General features: G+C 48.4%; 1 protein-coding gene and 1 long non-coding RNA gene across 2 annotated transcripts in view; one reads left to right on the forward strand and one right to left on the reverse strand.

Moving 5' to 3' along the window:
- The window catches only part of IGSF11 (immunoglobulin superfamily member 11), a 101,697-nt gene that overhangs the window by 35,546 nt on the left and 43,526 nt on the right, over positions 1-22,625 (forward strand). The window lies entirely within an intron of this gene.
- Positions 4,929-22,625, reverse strand: part of LOC148594253 (uncharacterized) — a 45,146-nt gene continuing 27,449 nt past the window's right edge. The window contains exon 2 of the long non-coding RNA XR_015913529.1: positions 4,929-5,071. This is a non-coding gene — a long non-coding RNA (uncharacterized LOC148594253). The remainder of the gene's footprint in view (positions 5,072-22,625) is intronic.

The raw sequence follows: 22,625 nt of genomic DNA on the forward strand, positions 1-22,625 counted from the left end.
GTTTTAGCGTGGCAGCTCAACGCAGTTGCACTGTGGTTTGATCCTGCCATGTGTTGATGCAGGGATCTCCATGTCACGGTGCAACGCTACGGCACCACCAGGCCTCTTGGAATGTGCCTTTAAACAAAATGAAGTCTGAAGCTCCCCCATCCAGCTTGTCTGCATGGGTAGATACTCGTGTGCTGGAACCTTTGGTGTCCTGGTAGGGGGCCTGCAGCTTCTGTGTGTGGGAAGTCATTTGTTAGCATGGTTGGAGGAGTAAGTTGGTGGTTTTGCCCTAAGAAACGATCCTTAGAATGGGTCGTTTGGAGAGTCTCTTGTGTACACCACAGATGTTCATGCACAAACCCAGACTCATCCTGTTCTCTCCGGTTTTGCCGTTGCTGTGAAGGAGAACAGGTGAAGACTCTTCTGCAATTTCAGTGGAAGCCAAGGAGCTCTTAGGCAGGCCACGCGGTCCCCAGCATCCTGGTCTCTGCGGAAGAACGGCTGTTACGGGAGACGCGAGGTGTCATTCTCCGCTTTCACCTGAGGGCTGCATAGCGAAGCACTCTGTAGACATTTACGCCTTAATACCCCAGCTGGAAGGCAGAGGAGGAATTCCCTGCAGACGGAGCAATGGAGACAAGAGTGCCCTGCTCGATCCGGTCATCACTGACACAAATGGGGATGGATGCCAAGAACCTGCCTCCCAGCCCCCTGCTCTGACCCCAGGGCCTGTCCTCCCTCCTCCCTGTCACCTTGGGAGGGAGACAGCCCCGGCCGCAGCACTCCTGGGAGGCCGGGAGGGCTTTCAGCATCTGCTTCGGTCAGTAGGCTGCCTTGCAAGTGCTCTTTTTCTCCTTTTGCACAGTGACACTTTGTCTGACCTTTATTTCTTACGGATATAAGGTTCCCTATTTATTGCTTAACCTCCTCATTTCAGGTAGGCTGGCCTGCATTCGTAAGTGCCTCTGTAAGGGCCTCTGATTCCCTGTATCTTTCTATATTTAGTCTTTGCCAAGGCACTGATGCCTTGAATCAAGGAAAGCAAAACAAAACCAAACCACCTTGCGTGGCCTTTTGTTTATCTCCTGATGGCTCTGTGCTTTCTTCTCCAGACTGCTTTGCTAGTAGTGGGTGCAGAGGAAAGCCCTGGGGAGGAAGGGAGCAGACTGAGGATGTCCAACCACCTCCGGGACGCGTCTCGTCCTGCGCCTTGTGAATGGGAGCCGCTGCTCCATCCTCTCCCCTGCAGCGCACTGACCATCTGCTTACCTTAATGGGCTAGAGATTAGCCCAGAGGTTAAGTTATCAACATAATTAACCTAGATTCCTCCTCCATGGCTGAGGCGTTTTTTACTTTACTGCTCAGGTGACGTGAAATTTGCTCAGCTCTCTAGGAACAAGGGGAAGTGAAGCAATCAGAAGGGAAGACTTAAAATTTTAAATTACCTTTAACCCCTCCAAGGCATAGAGGAGGTAGATGCACCAGGTCACATACATTCTATGAGAAAGATATTGCAGAGAAGCCTGATATAATATTAATACTGCCTGTTGCTTACATGGGGGCTTTTTCAGCCTCTGTGTCTTAAAGCAGGCAAATACCATTAGCTGCACTTTATATATAGACATTTGTTCCTGGATCATATGCAGAAATCTAGCAAATGGAAAATGTATGCCGTCCCTTCATTTGTGCCTGGTGGCACAATGTTTAGGTGAGTGATGGATAACGTCATAGATTAGATGAATAACATCATAGGTGTTACTCACCTGCGGGACACGCTCCTGCCAGCCACCCAGGAACAGGCTATCATTTGGCACTGTGGTCACCTATTCCAGATACCCTTCTTGCTCTGGCTTGTTGTGCCAGAGCTGACATGTCTTTAAAGCTATATGCAGGTGGGTTTTATGCTGCCTTTTCCTTGCCAGGGAAAGATTATCGTTTCAGAGCATCCCTAGCTGGCTTACTTGCCCTGGATGCAGTCGGGCCTTGCGGAGAGTGCCCTGCGATGCGCTCACAGGCCTGCGTGGTTGGCAGGACGGAAAACACAGTTTTCCCAAGTCTCAGAGAGCCCCAGGTCCCTGCATGAGGCCTTGAGGCATTCCAGTGCTACATGTTTGTTTTGGGCTTCGGCTTGCCGCAGGGGCGCGTTTCCCGAGGCCGAAGCCTGGCAGAACCAGCGCTGCGTGCGTTTCCACGTTTCCCCTGCCACAGGACACGGCGCGCAGGCCCGGGGGACCCGTCCAGGGGTGCCGGCCCTCCAACAGCCAGCGCGGTTACCCCTGAGGAAGCTTTCAATGCTCGGGTGACGTGCAGCGAGCAAGCGGGGCGGGAGGAGGAACCGAGGCCGGCAGCCCCGCGGGCGGCAGCCCCACGGGCGGGCGCGACGCGCTCCCTGCCAGAGGCGCCGGTGGTGCTAATGGTGAAATCAGCATGCGGCTCCGGTCGGATCCCACCCGGGCCTCTGTGCTCCGCGTCGCTGAGACAGGGAAGTTAGTTCAAAGAATAAAAACCGTGATTAGGGTGCTGGAGGAGAGCCGAGGCACCAGGAGAGGTTAAAGCAACTAAGTGTGTTCATCATGAGTGGCGATTAAAAGGGCAAACCCAACTGTTTCCATGTAATTTGAGCTTCTGGTGAGCTTCAGAGAGGGGAGCTGCTTAGGAGGTTATTGGGAAGTATGTACACAGGGATGATGCAACACAGCTCAGGGAAATAAATCTAGGTGGAATATCAGGAAAAAGCTTCTAAAGGACACATGTTTTGGTCTGGTTTCTGAGTGACAATAGCAAGAACCTTACTGCTTGGGATATATTTATACAGACAGGAAAATGTTGGAGGGGAGACACCAGAGTGGTAAATAATTTTGCACAGGTGGGGATGGGCTGTCTGAGCCCACACACATCTTTTGTCCTCTTTCTTTTCCGTATCTTCTGTTTTTATATGAAGAAACAAATGAAGCTGACGCTGCTCACGTTTGTCTGCTGAAGATGCATTGGAAATACTATATTTTCTAGCAATGTTTTACCTATCACTGTTCAATCTGTCTCTTCTTGAGACATTGTCTCTTCTGGAGCATCAGTCTGATGTCCCTTTTGTAAGGTGCGTGGAGGGTATGATGGACGTTGGCTGCACAGTACCGTGCTGGACCCTGCTGAGAGCAGCCGTCCTTGGTGAGATGGCATGGTTGGAGGCACGTGATGCTTGTTTTGGATGTGCCGTCTGGTTTGTATTACCAAATTCTGTGACAATCAGGCTGTGGGGCTGCTGGACTTGCATCCTCCCTTGCAATAAGGGTTTGTTACTGAGGACTTCAGAGCTCCACTTGCAGTGCAGTAACATCCTCCTTTAGGACGAAGGGCGGGAAAGGGCTGTGCTTTTCACCAGAGGGTTGCATACCCAGCCCGCGCCCTCTGAGAAGCTTGGGAGGCCAATAGCTGTTGCACAGAGACTGAAAAACACCTACCATGTTACATTCACTTGCTTGTCCATCCTCATCTTGGTGCAGAAGAGGAGACATCTCACTCCTGATAGTTAGATGAAAGGTCTACCCGAGTGCTTTGGGTAATAGCTGCACTGCAGCCTTCTCATGTGTCTTACTGGTTAAAATTATAATTCTCTCTTTCATTGGGCTGCCTGTACTTTGCTGGGAGTTGTTCCCTGCGTGTAGACGAACCCCGTCATACACTTGTAGCCCCTCCACACTTGCGTATTTGCCAGAGCAAATGGCTTGCAGAACTTTTCCTGGGAAAAAAAAAAAAAAGGCATTGTCTAGAGGGGGTTCCCAGTGTAAGAATCTCACCTCATCAATCTCCAAAACATGATGCATTTACCAAGACTAACGTTGCCCATGGGAATCTATCCGCAGTGTACACTCATTCCTCATGCTGTACCTCGTTCCTCCTCCTGCTGCTTCCCGTCTCTCTGCCCGAACCTGGGTGCCGCCCCAGGAGGGCTTCCCGTCAGGCGCACGGGGGCCGTGACGCGGGTGACACGGAGGCCGTGGAGCTGGTGCCGGTACCCGCAAGCGCCGTGACGCAGTGCCTGTGCTCTGCCACTGACTGCTCTTACCTGGGGCAGCTGCTCCCCAGGTCCATCACCCTAACGCAGAGTGACTCTGCTCAAATGGCCCTGCAGGAGCCTGCCGTACTATAAATTGGAGACCTTTACAGCAGAATATTTGCCTCTAACTTTTCGTCTTCTTGCCCAGTAATCCTGTGCTTGGTGAGTGCTTGTGGACACTGCTGTAGGGTTTATTTCTGAAGCGGACTGCATCGTAATTAAGAGGTCCCTGAATAAATTCAGCCCAGCAATAGCAGAATGTAAACTAAACTGAGCTCCTAACGAGCCTGTTAGGGGAGCAGTCAAACTGCCTTGGCCTGGGATGTTTCAGCATCCACACAGACATCTTGCTTGACAGAATAATAGCGAGCTTCTTTGAAGGCTTATGTTCACTTGCTCTCTTAGGGCCTGACAGCTGCTGTCACCTCAGAAATTAACAGCCACGACGGGCATTCTTGTCTTTCCAGGGAGGTAACAGCAGCGGCTAAGTGATAGAAGCTTTCGTCCTGGAAATTTTCCAGGCATGTCCAGGGAGGAAAATCATGCGTCTGAGAGGTAGTAACTCTAGAATGGCGTAATGCGCCCAATTGGAACTGCAGTCTGGAGTCTTCCCAAAGGCAGGTAACTTTGGCCTACTGTGGCCTGTGAGAAAATGAAGAGAGTCAGGGTCTGTGGCATGACATTGATTTTTCTCTTTTTCCTTTCCTTTCCTTTCCTTTCCTTTCCTTTCCTTTCCTTTCCTTTCCTTTCCTTTCCTTTCCTTTCCTTTCCTTTCCTTTCCTTTCCTTTCCTTTCCTTTCCTTTCCTTTCCTTTCCTTTCCTTTCCTTTCCTTTCCGTTTTCCTTTCCTTTTTCCTTTCCGTTTTCCTTTCCGTTTTCCTTTCCGTTTTCCTTTCCTTTTTCCTTTCCTTTTTCCTTTCCTTTTTCCTTTCCTTTTTCCTTTCCTTTTTCCTTTCCTTTTTCCTTTCCTTTCTTTTCCTTTCCTTTTTCCTTTCCTTTCCTTTCCTTTTTCCTTTCCTTTCCTTTTTCCTCTCCTCTCCTCTCCTCTTTGTGATATGGCTACTTGAGGAAGTTCAGGGACATTCCTCCCAAGTAGAGTTATATCAAATAATTCAGCCTGAAATGAGCAGGTCTTGCTCATCAGCCAGGATCATCAGTAGCTCTGTGAGACAAGGCAGATTGTTGCCTAAACAGCAACTGATATTAGCACAAAACTCTGTACATATTCAATTCCAGCCACTTCATCCATTACTTCCTTGTTTCCCATATGCCCTTTTTTGAAGGGCTTGCTAACATCGTAACACCAGGAAAGCCAGCTGGCTGCCAGCTTTTTGGATTCATCACGTGTAGACCAGGACACTGAAGGACACTTTGTTCTTCTCTTCATCTCCGTGTGAAGTGCAAGGACCCTCCTGAAGGCATCACAACCCCATGGCATCTTGCAGGACAATGTGGAGCAGCAACTTCTTGACTGACTGGCAGTGCAAAATAATAGCAGATCTGTGCCCGCTGCGTCCAAGATCCTAAAACTCAGGGAGTCCTCGTGTGCCTCCTTTGGTGAGGCCAGCGTTGAGGAGATGTACTAGCAGGGAGCAACGGTGGTCCTGTTTCGCCATTGCCTCTTTCTCCTTGGGAACAAATGTGCACATGGATGAGGGCTTTACTCTTCTTTTCGTGTGCTCCCTTCCAAGCTATGAGGCAGGGTGCTTCTTGCAGGCCATTTCACAAGCAGGGTGCAGCTGGCAGGTGCTGTGTGGGCAGCTGGTGGGGTCCTGGCTGGAGATGACAGCGCTGGAGCGGGTGGAGTGGCAGACAGGAGGGTGGCTTTGCAAGATGGTGCTGTCGGGCAAGTGGCTGTCAGTCTCCTGGCATCTCTGATTGACTTGACAGCTGTGCAAACAGCGCAGGATAACGTATCGGAGAGGAAGCGACTGTGAGGAAATGGAAACGGCTGGAAGCATACCAGGGAGTCAAACCTCATCATAATATCCCCTCAAGGCCAAATCGGAATGACTTTAGTGCGGTGATACAGTTTTTTTTCCTGCCTTCCTCTTGGGGAAGGAACGCTGCAGATCTTGATTGGTATTGTTAGATATGTAAAATATCACATTGCACAGTTGAAAGACGTACTAGCCTAGGGAAGCACTAGCCCCACGTGGAAGAGTTAGCTTGAACGTGCACTTCCAGAAAGGCTTCGTGGAGTTGGCAAATTTTAGAGTTTTTTAATTGTGTAAAAGGAGCCTGAGTCCTGCCCACTGGAGCTTCTGATGGCCACCATGGAGACCAGGAGAAAATTCTCCCTACCTGCTTCTCCCGTGTAATATTTACTTTCAGTACTTTTTTTTTTTTTTTTTTGTGTGTGTGTGTGTGTGTGTGTGTGTGTGTGTTTTCATCAGGATCAGATTTACGTTGGGATAATAGGAATGGAGGTGATCATCTCGTACTACAGCTTGGAAACTGCGGAGACACGGTAGACCGCATAGTGATTGTCCCTCTCTTTACCTTTTACTATTCTGCCAAAAAAACAACGTCTGCTCTTGATTCTCACCTCTCTCTGAAAGAGAAGAGATGGAGAAGACAGCGCATTTGATATTTGTGCTGGAGCCCAAATAATTGTTAGAAAATCTGTAGATAGCTTGCTGGATGCTTTGCTGCCTCCACACTCAGAATTACAATGACCACCCGATTTGAAAGCAGGAGAGCATTTTTCTGTAGATCAGATGAGATGTTTAGGGGGATGCTCTTCTCCTTTCATAGCCCGGCATGTATTTTGTTTCCCATGCTGACCATGATCTTTCACCTCAAAACAACTTTGCTGTTGAAAGGGTTGGTAAATCTATAAAATCTGTCTTGCTTTCTCCCTGTAGCACAATCTTCAGGTTATCTATACTAGTTCCCATGTGGTTTTCGTGTCATGGTAAACAGAACTGGGGACTAGCCTGCATGTTTCATGGGTTTGTCACCTGAAAGCCCGTGGAGTCTGAGTGCAGCTGGGCTCACTCGGTCCAGCCTCATGCCCTTGAGAGGGCAGTTCTCCTCCCTACCCTGTCCTGGCTGTGCATGTGTGGGGCTGCCCCCAGCACCTAGGTCTTTGCCAGCAGCCCACCCTCCCTGGTACCATCGTGGCATGGTTGAGCAATGGCATTTGTACGTGGTGAGGGAGGTTTTTTTCTCTTTACTGGACCCTAAATGAATCTCAGAAAGCCAAACACAGTTATGGTCGTTTATCATTTGATGAGCTTGAGCTTTCTCGTTGGCATGTACTAAATGAGAAAAAGCCGTGATCAAAACGCAAGCAGCCTTCAGCTTGAGTTAAATTATGGCACTGCTGCAGAGTGACAGATTTGAGAGGCAAAATAATAACAGGTGAGCAGATTAATACAATACAATACAGACAGTACCTGGAGGGTAACTGTAATCAGCTTTGAGATAGCAGTGAAATCTGAGGAGCATTTTGAAAGTGGAGAAGGCTGCTATACACATGCCTTCACAGTGAGGACCCCTGGTTATGCAGCTGGAGAGCTGATATCTTTATTTTAGCTACTTGTTTTTCCGTCGCAGAGGCACGCTCCTTGTTCCTGATACCTTGCAGGCAGCCTGAATGCATCTTATTTCACTGTGTTTCACAGTGGGCTTCTTGTGTCATCCCAGAAGCTAGAAATGTCTCGCTGCAAAAGCAACTGCTTTGAGAGACATTGCAGAGAAGGGTTGAAAGCCGGTCCTGGTTTGGGTGGCTTTGCACCGTGTGAGCTACCCCGTGGCTGCGGTGCCAGCGTTGCCCAGCCGTGATCCTGGTGACAGAGCTGGTGCACTCTTGTGCAGGACTTGTGTGCAGAGCCACAGTCCTTCATCGGGTAGGGGGAATGTAGGCACGGGCCCTCTCTCCTCTGCATGGACTCAGCTTCTCGTGTGATACGGAGGCTTTTTGCTCTGCCCGGTGTTTTTCCAATGGTTTGTTTCACCATTTACTTCAGAAGGCAATCTGGGAAAGACATATCTACGCCAATAAAATTGATAAACTGCCAGAGAGAGCAAAATACAGTTTTAGTAACTGGCATAAATGTGAATTTGCTGACCTGGCACCAGGAGAGAAAAGGGAAAGGTTGGTGAATTAATTATGGCACTGAAGCAGCGTTGAAGAGAACCTGGCTTATCTTGGAATTGGTTCAGTTACTTGGCTTGAGATAGGTGTCCAACTGTTTTGCATCTGAGGAGGTAATAAATGTAGTAGGTTGAGAGTCAGAGCAGCTCAAGGCATTTTCTGTTTTGTTTAAGCTGATTGCAGACCATGCTGCAACCCGCTGCGTGCCCATCCATGACTTCCCACCTTCTCCCCCATGTTGGTATTTACAGTTGCACCTATGGACTGAATCCTCATAAAGCTGCACAGCCACTAAGGCTGTCGTTCGAGGCAATGGTGGGGGCCAAGCGAGATTGTCAGTAAAGTCTGATTTCTTTTTAATTCCTGCTCCCAGTTTGGATCCTGCTTCTAGCTCTGCCACTGATCTAAGTGACGATGTGATCTCCCTGTGCCTTAGCATGACTCTTTAGTTGGCGAGTGCTGCCTTCCTCGTGCAGTTCGGCAGAGGCACCTGAAGTTGCTCGTGAAGCTCCTGGGTGGAGTAAAATGGAGCAAGTTGCTGTTGTTGGTGTTCCCATGTGTTTTCCAATTGACTGCATAGATTCAGCACTAGCCTTCTGTGGCAGTGCTGAACTGGAGGTGGTGCTGGAGTGCCCCATCGCCCTTCAGGACAGAAAGGGCAGAGCTTGCTAGCACCTGGTAGCAGATGCTTTCACAGAAACACAAAATGCTTGAGGCTGGAAGGGACCTCTAGAGATCATCTAGTCCAACCCCCCTGCTCCAGCAGGGACACCTAGAGCATGTGGCACAGGGTGGCATCCAGGCAGGTTTGGAAGATCTCCAGGGAAGGAGACTGCACAACCTCTCTGGGCAGCCTGTTCCAGGGCTCTGTCACCCTCACAGTAAAGAAGTTCTTCCTCACATGGAGATAGAACTTCCTGTGTTTCAATTTGTATCCATTACCCCCATTGTCCTGTCGGTGGTCACCACTGAGAAGTTTTGCCCTGTCCTCTTTACATTCTCCCTTCAGGTATTTGTACATGTTGATCAGATCTCCTCTCAGTCTTCCCTTCTCCAAGGTAAACAGGTCCAGCTTGCTTAGTCTTTCCTCACACGATAGATGCTCCAGTGCCTTAATCATCTTTGTCACTCTATGCTGGATCCTCTCTAGAAGCTGCATGTACCTCTAGTACTGGGGAGCCCAGAACTGCACCCAGTACTCCAGGTGCGGCTGCACCAGAGCTGAGGAGAGGGGGAGGATCCCCTCACTCGACCCGCTGGCAACGGTCCCCCTGAGGCAGGCCAGGCTCCAGATACAGTTCTGCCACGACCCATCGCCTTGTGTGCGGCTGGAAGAGCAGCCCTCGTCTTTGAGCACTGTCTCTTTCTCTCTCGTCCCTCTCGCTGGGCATCTTGCTACGTATAAACATGAGATTAACATCTCTTGTAGAGCACTGCAGGAGGTAGCTCCGGTGCTTCCAGAGTTTCTGAGGAGTGCAGAGAGAAAGTGTGAGCCTCAAACCTGCAACCCGGAACAGACTTGGTGGCTTGGGAGCGTAGAGAACTGCAATGTGTTGATCAAAATCTCTGGCGATTTCAAACATGCCATAAGACTAGAAGGAATAGTGTTCCTTTTGAAAAACACGTTCTCTCTAAAAGTAGAAAATAATAATTATTTTATTGGTATGATCCTCTTCTGCTGTATGCTTACAAACCCTTTTCTCCTCTCCCCCAAAAGATTTAAATGCAATTTTAATACAAATGAGCTCCTTAAGGATCATATTATCTGTGAGGGATGACTGATAACCTGGCCAGGCTAAGGTTATTGCAAGAAATAGGCTTGACCTTTTAAGCATCCAACACAGATGCTTCAAAGCACAGCACACTGTGCTTTCTAAATAAACGTATTAGCTGGAAATGAAGGTAGAGGAGTGTGTCTAATTAAAAATATATGTCAAAGAAAATAGATGGAATAAAAAGGGTAAACAAATATTAAGGAAGATAAATGGGTTGTCACAACAGAAGTTAGAGTTGGCCAGTGCAGGGAGGGAAGTGCCCTATATGGAACAAAAGCAGCCATTTTGAGGACTGTGCTTAGCACAAAATAGCAAAGAAATACAAAAATAAAATCAAATTATGACTCTACAGCTGGAGGACAAACTATTATGACAATGCCGCAGAGCCATCAGTAACTATATGATGAGAAAATGTAAAAAATCTTTCTGCCATCTGGTCAAGTCTGGTACTTACGTAGTTCTCATTGTTAATGGGCCCTTGCATGGAGTATGTAATGTAAAGCTGCATCCTTAGCAGTATTTTAATGCTGGATCTATAGTAATAGGACGTTGGATCGCACATGTAATCAAATGCACACAAATCTCTAAATTCCTCATTAGCTTCTTTAGGAAAAATATTCTGTCTCGTAGACAGTTTAAACATTTTTTTGCTTATCTGTGCTTGTCAGATTCTTTTTGGTTTCAAATGCCTCTGAATAGTCTTCTCTGAGCCTGACTTGTTGGTTTTCCTGTGCTGCCTCTGGAAAATGGATGTAGGTTACTGAGTGAATATTGGCTTGATATTACTCGGTCCAGGCAGACCTGTAGAGCAGGTGGGAGGATTAAGATAGGGAACATGTAATCACCTGAACTGGAATTTAGCCGTAAGACTAGGCTTATCACTCTTAATCTCGTGGAAAAAAAAAAAAAGGGATTTTTAATGACTACAAGGGGTCTGGTCCTCAGCTACCTCTGGCCTGAAAGCCCAGCTCTTTGACAGCACAGGTCTCCTGCAGATGAGTTTGCTGTGCCAGCTCTGGGTTAGAAGAGGAGGCATCTTGCTGCAAACTCACCATTTAATTTTCTCCATGAAGGTCTCCTTGCTTTATTTTAGGCTTTTGCTTGCCCTAGTTCAGTGAGCATGGAAGGCAACTCAGTGGGAGGCCCAGCTCTATGAGGACTGTAAAGAAAAGGTGGCTGCACCCTTGAGCAATTTACCTTTGACATCTCTTTGGGTGTCTCTCTCTTTGGGGAGGGCTGAAAGGAAATGCAGTGTGAGAGAAGAAAAGACTGAGTGTGGGCTGGAGTGAGGAAGCCCTGCAAACTCGAAGGCGGGATCCTCTCTGTGTCTGTCTTTGAGGGCTTTGGGGCAGAACATGCAAGGATCTGTGCAGCAGCACCTCAGTAGCTCGCAGTGAGATGCCTGTTCAAGGAGACGATGTTCTCCAGTGTGGAGTGACCTCTGTGGACTCTGCTGAAAAGGGCTCAGGATGCTCTAGGCTGTGCAAGCAGGTTTGATTCAAGCTGATGGTGTCCCAGTGGTAACCAGCACAAAGAATGGCCTTGGAAAATGCTCTCTGGCTGGGCTGCTCCTGGAAGAGCTGTGCAAGGAGGGTCACTCAGGTTGTGTGTCCAGTCGCCAGGACCTGACCTTGTCCCCGCGGAGGCAGCGGGTGCTCCATGATGTGCCAGTACGACAGGAGCACGGCCGCTTCAGCAAGGGTCACTTCCTTCTGCAGTGCCTCACTGTCTGCTCTGCTGCTTCTGGAAGTGGAGCTAATGCTTTTAGTTGACAGAGCTGTCTTAATACCTGTGTAGATCTATAGGCAGAGTAGCCGGAGGAAAGATGAAAATTTAATGGGGACATTTTCACCCTGGCTTGCTCACATGCCATTTTAATCCTGCTGCCAACATGATGGGCATTTCTGCCTGAGAAGTGCTTGAGTGAAATCCAAATTGTTTAACAAGTAGTGAAAACAGCTACTGATGGGGCCTGAAGCAATAAATCAGTTTGTAAACACTCCTGGAATTCGAGACCTGTCTATACACAGATTTTATTTCTGTGGTGGCTTTAGCAGAAGACCCCCTGGGATGCCGATGGAGAATGGGATGGTGGTAGGGAACAGCTATAACGTTGTGGGGAAGCCTGGTCTGCTCTGGATGACCCACACTTGGCCTGTGCATGGGCTTGAAACAGCATAGTGGATCAGATATGGTTTGGATAAAGTGTGCAATATTTTTTATCGGTACAGTTGATTGAAACTTGGCAACTCAGTGTTGTACCTAGGATGCATGCACAGTAGTAACATGCACAGTGACAGTTAATGTCAAAAGACATATCTGTAAAGCCAGGGCTGCTGGATTTTAAAGACAGAAGTCCAGAAACGCCTAATGGTGAGATGCAGTGCTCATGATCTCTGGGGAGTAGGAAGTGGGATATGCAGGTGCAAGAAAGTCAAAAGAATAACTGAAGGAACGTTCAGGCCGTAGAGTTCAGGCTGCAATACCAGTTCCCAGGACTGTCTGTCTGGGAGCTGTGGGGCAAACGAACGGTGAGTGCATCACAGGGCTGAGAATGAGAAGGGACCTGCTGCACTGTGTATAGCCTTTTAGTCCTTTGGCATTTCATTTTTTGTCACAACTATGGTTTTTTTTTTGTTTGTTTGTTTGTTTTTTAAGCCAGGCAAAAGGATTCATCATCTCTCCAGAGAGATGAGACCTGAAATGTAAAAATAGTCCAGTTTGAATTGGAGCTTAAACCTAAAGTGATTACATGACTTCTATTAAAGCAAAACAAACAAACAAAACCAAAACCTATTTTCTTCTCGTGATTACATAACTTGCAAATCAGATGAATGGGCAATCTTCATCCACCGATTGCCAGAGGAAAGCACCTGTGCAAATCGAACCGAGCAGCCGTGTGCTTCGGAGTTTGGAGCTCCAGTAAAGCCTGCAGCTTGCAATAGTTTTTCGCAGCCTGTGACGTGAATCCTGCTTGCTTTGGAAGGGGTTGGGTGCCTTTTCCCAGCTATATTAGGTGGTCTAATAACCCCTCCCTCCCTGGCATTTATTCTGGCATTGCTGCCTGTGGAGTGTGTTTGAATGAATCTGCTCTGTTGGCACTTGGGTTTTACAGCCCTGCTGGCCCGCGGCTGCCCCCAGCTCTGCGCGGCAGCAGCAGCAGCAGCGACGTGGGCAGCAGGAAGCTGGTGTTTCCCGGCAGAGGTAGGATCGGCAGAAGAAGTTACATTCCCAGTTCCTGTCTGCACACTCTGTGCGGTGTAAATAGCTCTGAGGATTTGCATGGACAGTTGCTCTGAATTGCAGAGCAGCACTGCACTGCAAAAAGCTTGAGTGAAAACTGGTGTAATTCTGTACCTGCTGAGCTCCTGCAATGTAGACTTCGCATAGCAGAGTGAAACCATCACACCAAATGATGGTTTTCCTAAAGCAACATCAGTTATGCTGAAAGGGCTTCGCACTGTGGCTGGTGCCCTGGGTGACTTCTCAGTGGGGACGAAGTCCTCACTATAGATCATCAGCCAGATTCTCCGTGGGAATTGCTCCTGAGTCGGTGCTACACCTTTTTGTTTAAATACTAAGGATGAAGGAGGTGGTCTGTCATCTTTTTATTACATAGTCTTGAGGTCTTTGAGTATTTCCTGGCCTGAAATCCCACCAGAATCCTGTCTGGCACAAGGTTATACAGTGGCAGATTTGTGTGTATTTCCAATTTAAATTTTTCCTGGCCATGTGCTAGGAGTTCAGGAGGCCCCAGACCTTAACCCGTGGGAAAGCAATGGCTCTCTTTCTTGCTTTACAGCCTCTTGCACTTGTATCCCTAGGTCTTATGCTTATGCTTAGCACAAAGTTTATCTATCTATCTGTCTGTCTGTCTGTCTGTCTATCTATCTATCACTCTTGAGAGGAAGCTACCAAGAGAGGGGTGCAGCTGTCTCCTGTCTGCACAACTCATAGGCAGAACTGGGGTAGACATGGGGACTTTTGTATGAGCCCATGGGGCATCTTGCTTCCAGCAAAATGGCCACAGCCTGTTTTGTAGGAAGCCTCCCCCTCACCAGTCCCACATCCCAACCTGTCACACACTATGCATAGGAGGGCGAAGTGTTTTCCATCTGCCTTGGGGAAGGTTTCGGAACAGCCTAAGATGTGCAGCAACAAAGTACTAAGGAATATCCTTCACAGGCATATGTGAGTGTGTGTTTGTATATATTGATTTGTGTGTGTAATATCTTTTTCATCATCAGACCTTCTGGTGGGGTAGCAGTATCTGTCTGCTGCCACAGTTTCTCACTGAAGCTGATGGATTGATCTGTGGTCAGAAATTATTTTGAGAAACTCATTTTCCCAAATCAGCATTTTTATCCATCTTTTACAGGACATTTTTTTGTTTCTTTTTCTGTGGGAGTTTACCATCCCCTGGTAGATGATATTCCTAGACAAGATTTGTTGTCATATTCTGTTTTTTCCTTGTTTTGTCCTCCCTATCTCCTCTCGCATTAGGTATCTTCTTCCCACTTCCCCTCCCATTAGGCCATTACCTGTTCCAGATCTTGTCTCTTGTAATGATTTTTGGCTGCTGACATCCTCATGACCTTAATCGCTGTCAGATTCAAAAAAAAAAATCCGTGGTACTACCAAGTCTCAGCTATTTATTTATTTATTTATTTATGTATTTACCTCGAAGACACAAGATACTCAAGAGGGGATCCTGAATTTGAGGGGTGAAGTGTTGGGGCCTTAGTAAGAATATATAGGAAAGTGGAGTTTGTGGGGAACTGGACCGACGCCTAGCAACCGAACACCTGGAGGAGAACCAATCAGCTGGGAGCCTGTAGCCAATGAGTGCTGCTCCTCAGCGCATGCCCACCTGCACCGGTATAAAGCCCTGCTACAGACAACAGCAGAGGGAGTTGACCTCACTTTGTGTGGAGGTGTTGTTTGCTCTGGCTTGTGGAGAGGGCCCTGGCACTTGGCGCAAGAGTGACCCTCGACATCTGGTGACCCCGACGTGATCGTGCGAGAACGCGAGGGATCTTACTGGAGAAAAGCAGATTGTGACCACGACCTGGTGAGTCAGAATGGGAATTGGTGCATCTAGAGTGGAAGTTGCTGCAACAGCAATGGAAGATGATACTGTTGAACGCTTCGTAAGGCTTGCTCAAAAAACTAAGATTGAGGTCTCGAAAACCGAGCTAACTGATTTATTACTATTTTGTAAGAAGAGAAAAATCATAGAAGAAGCTTCCCAAGCATATAAATTTGAATCATGGGAGCGAGTAGGAAAAGAACTATGGGACGGTGTACAATTAGGCTCAGAGGAAGCGTGGCGCCTCACCAAGACATTTCGTCTCATATGGCCTATGTTTGAGCGGTTAGTCGCTATCGCCTTTTGGGAAGCGCTCCATGGAGAAGAAGAGGAAAATGGGTCTGAAAGTTCTGAATGTACTAACAATACTGAGCCAATTCAGTGTAAGAAAATAGATAATAAGAAAAAGGTAACCTCACCTAAACAGGCATGTCCGGTAACTTTGGCCGAACAAGAAGTATGGGGGGGAGTGGATGAGTATCTCCCCCCATGGGAGGGGGAGGAGCGACCACCCCCCACAGCACCCGAATGGGAGAAGCGACCAACCCCCACAGCGCCCGAATGGGAGGGGGAGAAGCGACCAACCCCCACAGCGCCCGAAATGGAAGTGGACCCAATTAAAGTACCGATCCCAGATGGATCGGACGATGATAATGCCGTGGTTCAAAAAATGCGACAAGAACTTCGGGGACAGGCAGAGAGAATGACAGAATTATTAGAACAAATGCGGCGACTAGACGGTGGGTCCAAGGCCAGAGATGTGAAGGCAGCCTATAAGGCTGCCCATAGGGCTATAGTCGAAGGGTTGGAAAATGTAGACAAACAATTAGAGCAGTGGGAGGCACGAAAAGATGCTCCTAAGATTCAAAAGAAAGCAGCTGGAGGAAGTGACCCAGCTGAAGAAGGATTGTTGCCGGAGCTCCCAGCCACTTCCACTGCAGGTGGAAGTAATGATGAGGAAATGCCACCTGTTAATCCAACATTTAATGCGGGAGCACGGCATAAAGGGCTCATAGAGAATGCTCAGTTACAAGGAGAATTTGTATTAACACCACTAGCAGCTCCTGTAGTAACGGGAGCCCAGGGCCCCAGGTGGGAACCTCTCGATTGGAAATTTGTTCAAGGCATACAAAAAACAGTAATGCAGTATGGGCACGACAATAAGTTGGTGAGAAATCAGGTCTCCGCTCTGTTTAAATATTCCCATATGGTGCCTGCGGATAGCAGAGCGATAATGGAGCTCCTGCTTTCCTCTACCGCTTACATGCTTTGGTTAGCAAAATGGCAGGAAAGATTAGAGGAAAAACAGTTGGAGAATCTAAATCGCAGTATGGATGATCCATTAAGGGTTGCCACCCTTGATCAACTGATGGGCAATGGGCGTTACCGGGCAACCGAGGCCCAGGCAGCGCTCCACCCCAGGATACTACAGCAATCAAAAAATGCAGCGCTAGCCACTTTCCTTGCACTACCACAAATAGGAACGCCACAGTTGCCATACACAAAAATAACACAAAAGCCGAATGAGTCTTTTTTCAACTTTGTTGATCGACTGAAGGAAGCCTTGGATATGGCACCTAATGTGCCTGCGGAAATGAAAGCAATATTGGCAAAGGATCTTGCAGTTCAAAACGCAAACCAAACTTGCAAGCAACTGTTAGCTACTTTGCCACCAGGAGCTTCAATTGTCCAAATGATAGAGACCTGTGCCCGAGCGCCATTGATGGAGGAAGAACAAAAAGCAAAAATACATGGTGCGGCTTTGGCCGCAGCAATTAAAGGAGAAAGAATGTCTAGAAAGGAAGACAAGAGATTTCATGGGACATGTTTCCTATGTGGTCGATTAGGACACATGAGGAGGAACTGTCCTAATAGATTCAGGATGGAAGGTATGGCCCCGAGAGGATTTAATGGGACCTGTACGAGATGTCAAAGGTTCGGGCATAAGGCAGCGGAGTGCCGATCACGGTTCCGCAAAAACGGCACGCCAATACAGGGAAACGGGAGCCGCCGCGTTGTGAGGGACGCGGCGAACAAGTATCCCCAGACAATGGCTGCCTCCACGAACTTTCCGCCGCAACCCGCAGAAGTGCAGGAGTCGACCTCTCTGTGGCAAAATCCACAGTGATCAGAGACTGACGTGCACATATTAGAATTGATGTGCACTGGTCCCCTGGGGAGGAGCTGAGAGGCAGCGACCTGCCCCCCCCCCCCCCCCCCCCAACCGCCACCCTCTTCTCCTTCTCCCGCCCCCCAAGCTGCAGTGTCGCTGGGAGCAGGCCGGGGCGGGCGGACGAACCGGACAGAGTAATGAGCAGCGGACAGAAGGGCAGATTTGTGGTCCTCTCAGAGGTGGCAGTGAAGTGCAACTTTAGCATGGGAAAATGAGTGAGCTTGACCAGTTATGCCAGGAGGCCGAGCAACTGAAAAAATGAAATCAGGGATGCTAGGAAAGCATGTGCTAACGCCACCTTGGCTCAGATCACAGCCAACATTGACCCCGTGGGGAGAATTCAAATGCGTACTAGAAGAACACTCTGGGGACACTTGGCAAAAATTTAAGCAATGCACTGGGGGACTGATTCCAGGCTTCTAGTCAGTGCCTCCCAGGATGGCAAGCTTATAATCTGGGACAGCTATGTCTCCTCCTGGCTGGTTATGATGACTTCAACTGCGATGTCTGGGATCATGATAACCGTGTCAGTTGCTTAGGTGTGACTGATGATGGAACGGCAGTGGCAACAGGATCGTGGGACAGCTTCCTCAAGATCTGGAACTGAAAAGAGCGGCAGACTCCGTGACTGGAAGAACTTTCCAGCGGTTGAAAACTAAAAATGATAGCATATCCAGTCTGCCCATACTAACTTGGACCCCCATCCTCCCCAGCTCCAAAGGGCAAGATTTTTTCCTTCTCCTGTTGCTGAAATGAAGAGCACAATTACCTTTCCAAGAAGAATTTCTGTGGTTGTAAGCAAAATGAAATTGTGTATTCCTTTGGGACCATTTTTCTTTGTCTTGGGAATTTAAAAATGAAACACTATCATAAGCGTGACCAGAATGATTATATTTGTGTTTGCAACTATGTTTTTATTTGTAATATTTGATGTGTGATATTGCCAATTTTTGTTTTTTTGTAAAAAGAGGGGAAAATGCTGAGGTTTACAGCTATGTTAATTTGTTTTTTGTAAATGTTGCAATGTTTATTGCTAATTTTTGTTTTTTGGAAAAAAGAGGGGGAGATGTTGGGGCCTTAGTAAGAATATATAGGAAAGTGGAGTTTGTGGGGAACTGGACCGACGCCTAGCAACCGAACACCTGGAGGAGAACCAATCAGCTGGGAGCCTGTAGCCAATGAGTGCTGCTCCTCAGCACATGCCCACCTGCACCGGTATAAAGCTCTGCTACAGACAACAGCAGAGGGAGTTGACCTCACTTTGTGTGGAGGTGTTGTTTGCTCTGGCTTGTGGGGAGGGCCTTGGCACTTGGTGCGAGAGTGACCCTCGACAGTGAAGCATTTCTGAATTTGCAGCAGGCTAGAACAGTTGCTCTCAGAGAGGCAAACAAGACATGATAGTCAGGAGAGGTGTGATTTAAAGCCCAAAATGTAAGTATTAGAGAGGTTAACTCCTTAATCACTGAGCAATGCTATCCAGAATATGAGCTGTTTCTTCAGCTCTAAACTGCCTCCCACAAGCTGCTGGAGTGTGAAGGGACCTGTTGTCTCATGCTCAACTGCTACAGCCAGCCTGACAGCTCCTCTGTTTAAGAGACATCTTGCAAAATTTAAAGGCATTGATATTTATGGTTGGAGGGAAATATTGAAGAGAGAACTGAATTAAATTGGCTTTAGTGTCAGAGGAGCTGACATGGGTGCCACTGTCCTGAGTGCATGTTTCACGTTGCATTTAATTTGTTCCGTGTTACTGGAATGGCTGATAGCCCCATCACCATATCAGTGCCTAGGCGCCTTGCCACAGGTTTTAGATCAGGGTGCTGCAGAACAGACTAGGTCCTGTCCAATCCACTGTATTACCTCTAAACCATAGGATTCGTAGCGGCATGTGTGGTACATATGTTAAAATATGGGCATAATCCTACTTCCAGTAGGGCTATCCATGGAAAAGAGTGCTTATCTCCAAATTAAAACAGTCCTAGCAAAACAAGGGGGTCAATCTAGGTATTAACATTTCTTCTTCTTGAGGCACATAAAGAATCGTGCTTTATTGATCGTGATATCTGCAGGTATTGGTTTCTCTAGATAACTTGATTTGTCTGGCAATCTGTATTGATGGCATTCATTGCCACATTAGCAAAGGTTTTTCTTCCCTAAATAGGCCTACCTAAAGGTGTACCATCTTCTACTAAATTGTGCATGTATATTTGTGGCACATCCATAAATCCATGGGTTCTGATGATATGCACACACGAGTGCTGAGGGAGCTGTTGGATGTTATTGCTAGATGACTCTTTACTATCTTTGCAAGGTTGTGGAGAACAGGAGAGGTGCCTGAAGACTGGAAGAAAGCCAGTGCCATGCCAATGCTATGCCAGTCTTCAAAAAGGGCAAGAAAGAGGACCCAGGAAACTACAGGCCGGTCAGCCTCACCTCTGTCCCTGGAAAGGTGATGGAGCAGCTCATCATGACATGCTGGATGTCATCTCTAAGCCGTTTAGGCAGAGTGTTGCCAGCAGGTCGAGGGAGGGGATCCCCCCCTCTACTCAGCTCTATTGAGGCCGCGCTGGGAGTATTGTGTGCGGTCCTGGGCTCCCCAGTGCCACAGGGACATGGAGCTACAGGAAGGAGTCCAGCGTAGAGCGACAAAGATGATACTGGAGCTTTTCCCCTGTGAGGAGAGGCTGAGAAAGCTGGAACTGTTCAGCCTGAAGAAGAGAAGCCTGAGAAAGGAACTTATCAATGTGTATAATTACCTTAAGGGAGGATGTTGAGAGGATGCGACCAGACTCTCTTCAGTGGTGGCCAGTGAGAAGACAAGAGGCAACAGCCACAAATTGAAACACAGGAAGTTCCATCTGAACATGAGGAGAAACTTCTTTACTGTAAGGGTGACAGAGCTCTGGAAGAGGTTGCCTGGAGAGATACTCAGAACCCGCCTGGACGCAACCCTGTTCCACCTGCTCTAGGTGACCCTGCTTGAGCAGGGGGATTGGACTAGATGATCTCTAGAGATCTGTTCCAGCCTCAACATTTTGTGGTTCTGTGAAATGACATCATGATTGCAATGTTCCAGGTTATCTGCAGGCTCTGTTGCTCTGCAGTTTTGTACTTTCACCTTCTCATATTACCCTGTATGTCTTGATTGCTGTAGGACACATATGAAAGTGCCTACCATTATATTAGACCTACACTGATCCCTGGGGTTGGAGTACATAGATTGCTCTGCTCAGATACGTCACACATATATTGAATCTAAAGTTACCTTCTTTATAGTTGTATAGCTTTTTCTTTTGGCTATTATTCATGGTCTCATTACCACCCCAGTGTATTAATATTGAGTCTGATCTTTGTCATCATCTCCATAGTCTGTCTGCCTTGCAGCCATCCTAGCGTTGCTTTGTGCCTTGCTGTTCATGGTGCAGCAGAGTGTTGTGAGTGATGTATGTACATAGTTCCCTTGATTTGTTCTCATGTGGTCTGTAATAGAAATGCCTCTTTTTTTGTTTTGTTTTCATAGAAGACTAAGTGGCCCAGTTCAGCAGTGCATAAAAATGGAGCCTCTTTCCTCTCTGCTGGCTGTTGCTTCTTATTTCCTTCTGTGACCCCATCCATCCCCTATTACCCCCCAACTCAAAGCCGTTCGGATCAAGGAGTCATTGCTCCAACTCAGGAATTTCTCCCACAGTTTCTGTCCCTGCTTGTGCCCTGGGTCGCACACAGACCCACCGACTGCTTGGTCATGGGACTTTGCCCAGCGCCCAGTGCGGGATGCCCTAGGACAGTAGCTCCTTTCTCAGCTGTGCGTCTCTGGAGAAGCCTGGCCGCCCCCCAGATTTCATTGAGTTTGTTCTCTGCTCCCGGACTGCCCTCATCTCCTCACCAATTGCTCTTCGCTCTTGGCAGTAGCTCCCAGGGAGCTGTGAAGACACCCAGCCTCAGAGACTGCACGGATCTGGCACAGCCTGTTCACCAGTTCCACTTTACATGCCATGTCCTGAGGCCTTGGATGTGGTGCTGGTCTTCTCTTCCCATCTGGGAGCCTTGAGCTAATACTGCTGGCTGTGCCTTCCTGTGGCCGGGGAGGTGACAAGCGCCCCCGCGCCACATTCAGGCCATCAGCATCCGAAGTGCAGAGCAAGCAAAGCCTGTGTTAGTCAAGGGACACGTGTGAGCCCTCATCACTGCTGGTGCTTTGGGAGAACTCCTGGCAGCTCTTAGCCTGACTGATGCATAACAACTCTGTTGGTCTTTGCCATATCTTTTAAAACTCCTTTGGAAGTGCAGAATGAAGCTGGTGAGCTTGGAGATCAAGCTCTCAGCCCTTCCTTTGGCTTAAGGCAGGGGCAAAGGCAGTGTATTTTTATCTCCACTGGGGCACCAAATTCCTTGTCTTTATTTGGCTCACAGTCTTCACCCTTCTGCGAGGGTCTCGCCCAGTGGCTTCCCCATGCTGTACCTGCTTATGTCCAGCCCTTGGGCATGTGTTTGGAGATTCCTCCGGGGGCTGCGGCTACCCCCGCTTTTTCCACCTGTTTTGGAGGTTTGGGGATGGGCTGGCTGGCTCTCCTGGGTGGGGATGGGAGCAGGGCTCGAGCAGCAGTTGCTCTTCTTGGGTAGAGTTAATCCTCAGAGTCTTGAGCGTCTCCAGTTTTACAGATCTGCCCCGTTTCCTGCCTCCAGCCACTGCCCTGCTGGGGTAGGATTACCGGAGACGGGGGATGGAAAGCAGCAGAGGGAACATGTCTATTCTGAGGAGTCGGGTTTGGTTACCATCTCCTGCCTGCCCTGAGCCCTCAGCATGCCAGAGATGCTCCAGCAGTGCTGCGGGGGGGATCACGTGGTGCCACGGAGGGGACAGGAGCTGCAAGATGGGAGACAGCAAGTAGAGAAAGGAGTTAGGACATTCCTAAGAGACAAGAGACAGGACATGTGAGCAGGGAGGTGAAGAGCCAAAGTACGGAAAGTATCCATTTAGGGCCTTGTTGGGCTCTTGTTTCTCCATGCTCAATGGTAACACCCAGAGGAAAGAAGGCGCTGCTCCCCTTTGATGTGTAGCTAACTTCACTGCACAGTCAGTGAACATGCCTGGGGTGAAGAGGGTGGCTTGCTTCTGCTCACTTGCATCCATACTCAGCTGGTGGCATCCCCCTACTTCATAGACTTTCAAAGAAAATGTTACTCTTACCTGCTGATACAGAAAGAAAAGCTCATTTGGGACCTTGCAGAGCTACCTACAGGTTCCTGTCCTATATCCCCAGTGCTCCTGCAGTGGCACTGGCCACCAGGATCAAGCACCACAGCGCTAGCAGAACCCCCACATCTTCAGGCGCTGTCACAGCTTGCTGTGCCCTGCTGTGACCTCCTAGCACCACTCTGCCCCTTCCCACGTCTCCTGTGACCTTTGAAAACGCCTCTACCTTCTCTGGCTCTTGCTGTTTGTT

This window comes from Tinamus guttatus, unplaced genomic scaffold (assembly GCF_059628265.1).
Source record: "Tinamus guttatus ecotype Peru unplaced genomic scaffold, ASM5962826v1 Tinamus_guttatus_pri_ptg000272l, whole genome shotgun sequence".
NCBI lineage: Eukaryota > Metazoa > Chordata > Aves > Tinamiformes > Tinamidae > Tinamus > Tinamus guttatus.